Source organism: Lutra lutra, chromosome 18 (assembly GCF_902655055.1).
Source record: "Lutra lutra chromosome 18, mLutLut1.2, whole genome shotgun sequence".
NCBI lineage: Eukaryota > Metazoa > Chordata > Mammalia > Carnivora > Mustelidae > Lutra > Lutra lutra.
In genome coordinates, this window is record NC_062295.1 from 38,199,186 (window position 1) to 38,205,444 (window position 6,259).

Here is a 6,259-nt window from a genome sequence, read left to right on the forward strand (position 1 = left end):
GTTTCCGAGCCGGTATGGCTGACTGGAAATGAATGTCTAATAACTGGAATTTCCTCCTTTTCTATCACATGTCATGTTTGGCTCTGACCTTGTTTTGACCGAGGCTGCAAGGCTCCTCAGCTGGGCTGACTGGGCACAAATGTGGGTACAAGGCTGTGGGATGTGCGTGCGTGCACACGTACGCATGTGTGTGTGAGAGACAGAGACGCAGACCGAGGCTCAGAGACCTTTAGTTCTTCCAGAAAAGACTGGTCCTTACCCTTCGTGTCCCCAGCCCAAAGCCCAGCACGGGGTAGACACCAGACTCCTTGGTGACAGCGTGCCTGCACAGGGAGGGGTCCCCAGGCGTCTGTGGGCTGGCAGATGCAGGAACCCAGGGATAGAAGGAGGGACATCTGAGTTCTAAGGGAACTTTCTGTAATTCCTTGAAGGTCATCTTTCTGTAGAGTGAGGCCATAAAACCTGATATGCCCAGCATGGGTCAGCTGTGAGGGCCAAGTGACCTCACACAAGGGAGCCCCCAAACGGGATGGTCTGGCAAGGCCAGCATCCCTAGGCTTCTCAGGTTGGGTTTGCCCCAAATGTTCAAAACCAAACAGGGGTGGCCTAAAAACAGATTCCTCATCCCCCACCAGCCGCCGACACTCAGCCTTATGCCCAGGCTAACCCGCTGTGCCCTTCAAATCCTCTCCCCCACTCCCAGCCCCCCAACCACCGCCCAGGGAGCGCGCTGGCCAGACCTCGCCCCAACCGGCCCCCATGCCACCAGTGTGTCTCTGGCCGGGAGTGGTTTTCACCAGCATGTGCCCCATGATCCCTCCAGCATCTGAAACCCCTCAGACACCCCCTCCTCTCAAAGCAGCATTTGCCCATGCATCAAATAAGGCTCACAGGATTGTAAGGGAAACTGTCTTTATTGAAAGACAAATCTGTAATCTGGTCACCTATGTGCCTTCTTGCAAATGTTTCAAGTAACAAGATTCAACGGCAAGACCTAGGGCGGGGACGTTGGGACAGGTGTGATGGTGTCTCCAGTCACCAGTGGAGCTGTCATGAGGTGCCTGCGTGTCTGTCGGCGAGCAAGCCCCAGGGACGTGTGCACCCCTCGGGGGGCTCGCTCGTTGCCCCCGCGTGTAATGGAAGGAAACACCAACCTTGATTCAGAGTTAGAGAAAGTGAGGTGGTCATTCCATCCAGTTGAAGCACACAGATGCCCCTGGATTCTGTTCACAGGCCCAAGGGAAGGAGCCTGTCTAGAACACAAATTGAGTCTAGTTCATCCTTCTGTTTCCAAACTTAGCAAAGCCTGGAGTGGGCAGCAGGTGTCCCCGACACAGGGCAAGGGAGCCCAGCCCCACCTCCACGGTACAGTATGGAGAGACCAGGAGGTCCCGAATACTGAGAGTGGAACCAGGCACCACCCCCCTACAATTTCCTGGCGAGGGCTAAGGGTGGGTCTGACCTTGATCATGGCTGGGGGTGCGCTGTCAGGGACACCCTAAGCAGGAAGGAATGCAGACCTTCAACTAAAGCTTGAGCTGGGGAGGCCTGGCCAGGAACTCGCCTAGAAAGGAACCCCAGACACTCTCAGCTACCCTCCCCATGCACCAGACGAGAGGGAGGAAGGCTGTGTTGCCTCAAGGGAGAGCCGCTGGGCTCATCCTGGCTCTCTGCACCCAAGGGCAAGGGGCCTGGGAGGGATGCCCTGTGCTACACACCCCTGCTGGGGCTGGGTAGGAAGCCCAGGCGGCCAAGGGCTGCTGCCATCCAGGAGGGCTCCAGGCCCGGCAGGAAGGGTGGTGGCCGGGTGCCTGGCAACATTTGCAACGCCCGGTTCCTGCTGCCTTCCAGGTCACGGCTGGGGAGCAGGGTGGCCAGCTCAGCCCGGGAAATGTGATTTCTTACCCCGCACCCCCATTCAGCTCTTAGGGATGGTGTGGAGAGGAGTTAGATGGGAGCACTGGGAAGGAGGCCCGCCGGATGCCCGACACCCCGAGTTTGGGGCTGGCGCAGCAGTGTCTGTGCAGCCCCTCGATCTGGGAGGGAAGGCAAGAAACACGGGTTCATCTGGCCCCATTCCTTTCATACTTGATTACTGAGAGCTTCCTCTGGGATCTGCAGCCCTCGTCCATTCGAATTACCATCAGCCGCTGGTTTTTCTGGGGATTTTCTTCGCTCTTGCTTTCCTTTTCTTTTCCACACAGGGTGTGTGTGTGTGTGTGTGTGTGTGTGTGTCCATGTACACCAGCTTCAGCCAGTGGATGCAGAGGCTGGGAAGACTTCTAGCACCCTCTAGTGGTGGGAAAGGTTTTACCGTTTCCGTGCCCATCTGTGTATTTGGGTGTGTGCACACAAGTGTGTGTGTTTTGGGTGGGTGTGCATGTGTGTGGAGGGTGTCAGGTCCATGGTAGGGCACGCAGGAGTCCAGGGCCCTCAGCCACATGCATATTCATGGGGCAACCCCCTCCCCATCTCGCTGCCCCAATTTCCTCCACCACCCCCAGCCCCACTGCTGGCCTTGTTCCCTGCAGGCTGACTGCCATCTGCCCTCAGTGCACCCTCACTCTTCAAATCCCCCCAGGCAGGCTGCGGCCAGCTTGTCACACCCGGTGCCCTGCAGATCCTCACCCTCAGGCCCACTGACCCACTTTCTAGTCAGAAACCGGGACCCTGTTCCCCCAGCCCAGAGTTCCGCAATGCTTGCTGACATTAGTCTCCCAGGATTACGCCCACCCTGGTTCTGCAGAGACTCTGCCTCCCCTGTCCCCTCCAGAGCCACAGACTTTCCCCGCACCAGCTGCTGGAGCAAAGAGCTATTGATTTCCCTCTGTAAAATAACACGGGGCCAAAAGGGCAGGTTCCTCTTGGCTCCTGCCATCCCCCCAAGTCACCCGGGGCCTTCCGAGGCCTGGCACTTCCTTGGAGGCTCCAGACCCAAAGTCACATCGATAAATCCAGCATCCTCCCGCAGGCCCCGGGTGGCCCGTTCAGAAACTTCTCTCTGTGGTTTTACTGGAGCCCCCATCAGCAGGGTGTGAGTCTGGCTGTGCCACTCACAACTGTGGGAACTTGCATGGGTGTTTCCAGCTGTAAAATGGGCGTGGGTCTATATAAAATCAGAAGACGGTCACGCGGACTGTTTATGCTGACATACGTGCCACGAATTCATGAGATGGGATGACGAATAGTCATTGCAAACGTGGCTCTTTCCCAGGTAGGAGAGAGAAGGGAAAAGGCCTGGGGTAGGGTACACCTGTCATGGTCTCTTTCTTCCATCAGATCCAAAAAAACACCTGTAGGACAAGTCATAGAATTCAGGGGAGCAGGAAGACAGGTATGGGACAGGTCTATTCTACTCTCTAGTTTTCTCTGTGTTTGAATTATTTCATGAAAAAATAGTAAATGAAGCAAGAATGTTAACATTCCTCAGAGGACTGCTAGGAGGGTGTGTGCAAAGCACCCGGGCCAGAGCCCTGGGCTCCCCCCCCCCGTCCATCCCACCGCGCCCACCACCTGCTGCCCAGCCCCACCAGTCCTGACCCGGGGCCTCACTGTCCCCCTCTGCTGTCCTCTGCCCCTCCCCAGCCCTGGGACCTCCAGCCGATCAGCTCCTCCTTGGGCCTGAATTTGCTTTTGCTTGTGGGGTGCACAGATTAGCAACAGACCTCAACCCGAGAGAACGAAGTCACAGGCTCAGAGTGAGGAAGCGTTTCCCGGTATGTGACACGCAAGTGATGTTAGGAACTCCGCAGACTTTCGAAAAATAATATCATGTATAATGATATGTATGTGATATACACAAATAATATATACGTGATATATTAAAATACATATACATGCATATACAGATAATATACGCTATAGTATGAGGAGGAGACAGGAGACAATGGAGATACTTACTTTTGATCTCTCTGGTTTTGGCGAGCAACGCTGGCTTCCCCTAGACTTTTTTTCTGTAATCAGTGTGTTTACATTGAAGAACAGGGTGGGCACATCGGTGCCGGTCAGGACCCTCTAGACCAGCCAGGGGTCCTGCCTCTGCCTGCTCATCAGGTGATGGGCAGCTACGTTTATACACAAAGGCTTGGTACCACACGTGGTCTCCTTTCTATCTGAGGACCCAGGAACGACCCATGTCTCTGCATCCCTCATTCCAGGGGGGCCCGTGGGCATCATCACAGCTTGCCTGAGCCCGGAGACCCTACAGGTGCCACGGTGGGATATGGACAGGGCCTGACGTGGGAAGGGGTCCAGACCCTCAGGAACTGGGCCATTCCTCCTGCCTCACTCATGGGGGGACTGCACCTGAAGCCACCTGCCGGGCGTCACACAGGAAGCCTCAGGTAGGGCCCAGATGATGGAGGTCACTGAGCGGGAAAAGGCAGAGAAAAATTCTGGTGTTGCTCCCAGCCTCCCAGGCAGTTCAGGTCAGGCTCAGCCCTCCTGGCCCCTCAACCTGTCCCTGCTTCCCATCCAGGCAGGACGCCTGCTCCCGGGACCCCCGCATCTCCCCACCCGGAGCCTCTGTGAAGCCCCCTCCTCACTGGACCCGAAGGAGACCCTCATTCTCCCTTGGCCACAGGGGCGGGTCCCACGCTGCCCATGAGATCTGGGCCACGCCTGGGGAAGCTCCACTGGGGACTGTGATTCCTGCAAGTCTTGCCTCTGCCATGGGCGGGACACAGAAACACCAGCTCCTGAAACCTCTTGAAACCTCGAAACCCCCTAGAAGATAGGTGCTCCCACCATCTCCAGCTTTGGAGGAGGAAACCGGCCCAGAGGAGGGCAAGTGGCTTTCCGAGGCCTGGAGACGTGGGAATGAGGGCCAGGTCAGTGTCACCCAGAAAGGCTGACTCTGTGATGTGCCCTCCCCACCCCACCCACAAGAGCACGTGGTGACCGGTGCATGCTGGCGGGAAGGGAAAAGCCAAACGTGCCCATGGGGATAACGCCCTTGAAACTTTGGGGAGCACCTGCCACCCTGGCCAGCCCATGCGTCCCTCCTGCAGGAATTGGCTGTGGCACTGCTGGGTCCCCAACCCTGCCAGAGAAGCCCCCATCCTGGGGCTGAGCCCACCTCTGCCCAGGCACGCCCCAGGCCCCCACCCCCTGTTGTGGGCTGAGATATAAATTAAAATTCAATTTCATTAAGCCAGTGAGCAATCAATCCCAGGCTCTGGCTAACAATGCCGGGCAGGGGGCCTCGGCTTCCTCCGTGGCTGTAATTCACCCGACCTCCCCCGCTCTTGTTCGCAAACTGCTAGAGCAGCACTTCCCGCCCAAATTTATGGCACTGGCAGCGTCTGGGGCCTGAGTTACAGCTGCAGGTTTGATCGGGGACTGCATTATTCTGCATGTAATCCTCATGCCCTGACAGGCGGGGAAGGGCCCATTGTTCTCCCAGAGCTGGGCATTGTTCCCCTGCTGGCTGGGCCCCACTTGGAGCCTGGGATCCTGGGTCCTGGGCCCCAAACCACCCAACCCCAGGCGGAGACCCGTCATCAGAGAGCTCGACCCACAGTGGCATTGATGCCCCACTGAACATGGACCCATGCAATTCTGTAAAGGGGGAGGGGGTTGCTGGAATCCCATTTCACAGATAGGCAAACTGAGGTACAGAGTTCTGTGACCCGCTAGGGGAGAGCCAAGCCTCAGCCCCAGGCCAGCTAACAGCAGAGCCCACCGCTGAGCCTCTGTACCAGTGAAATTCACTTCCAAGGGCACACCGGCTATGTTCATGCGTGCCTGCTGCTTGTCATAGGCCAAAATCAGAGCAAAAGAACATATTCAGCAGTCCACAGAGCACAGCCATCACGGACCCATGGGATTCTGGGCTCGTGAAAAAGAGGGAGGCTGCTTCGTGTGTCCTGACATCCAAAGGTGTCCCAGCCTGTGAAGGGAGAAAAGGAGAAAATTACCCTTCTGTGTAATACATGTATGATGCATGAAGCACATACTATATGTGAGCATATGCACTCGTACAGATGTGTGTATGCATGTATGCAGGCCTGTGCATGCACAGAAAATGTGCCTGTAGGTACCACAGTGTCAGCGAGACTCACCTCTGGGCTGCAGAACTGGAGGGAGGAGGGGGTCCGCTTCCCGCCTTGCAAAGATCTGAACGTTGCAGCCAGCCCATAATACTTCTGTAATGATAAAAACCATAAAGCTTTTTTCAAGACCCATATGCTCCCCCACAGAGCATCTGGCTGCTTCTAGAAGTTTCCATAATGCCGTCTGGGCGTCAGATGTTCACACC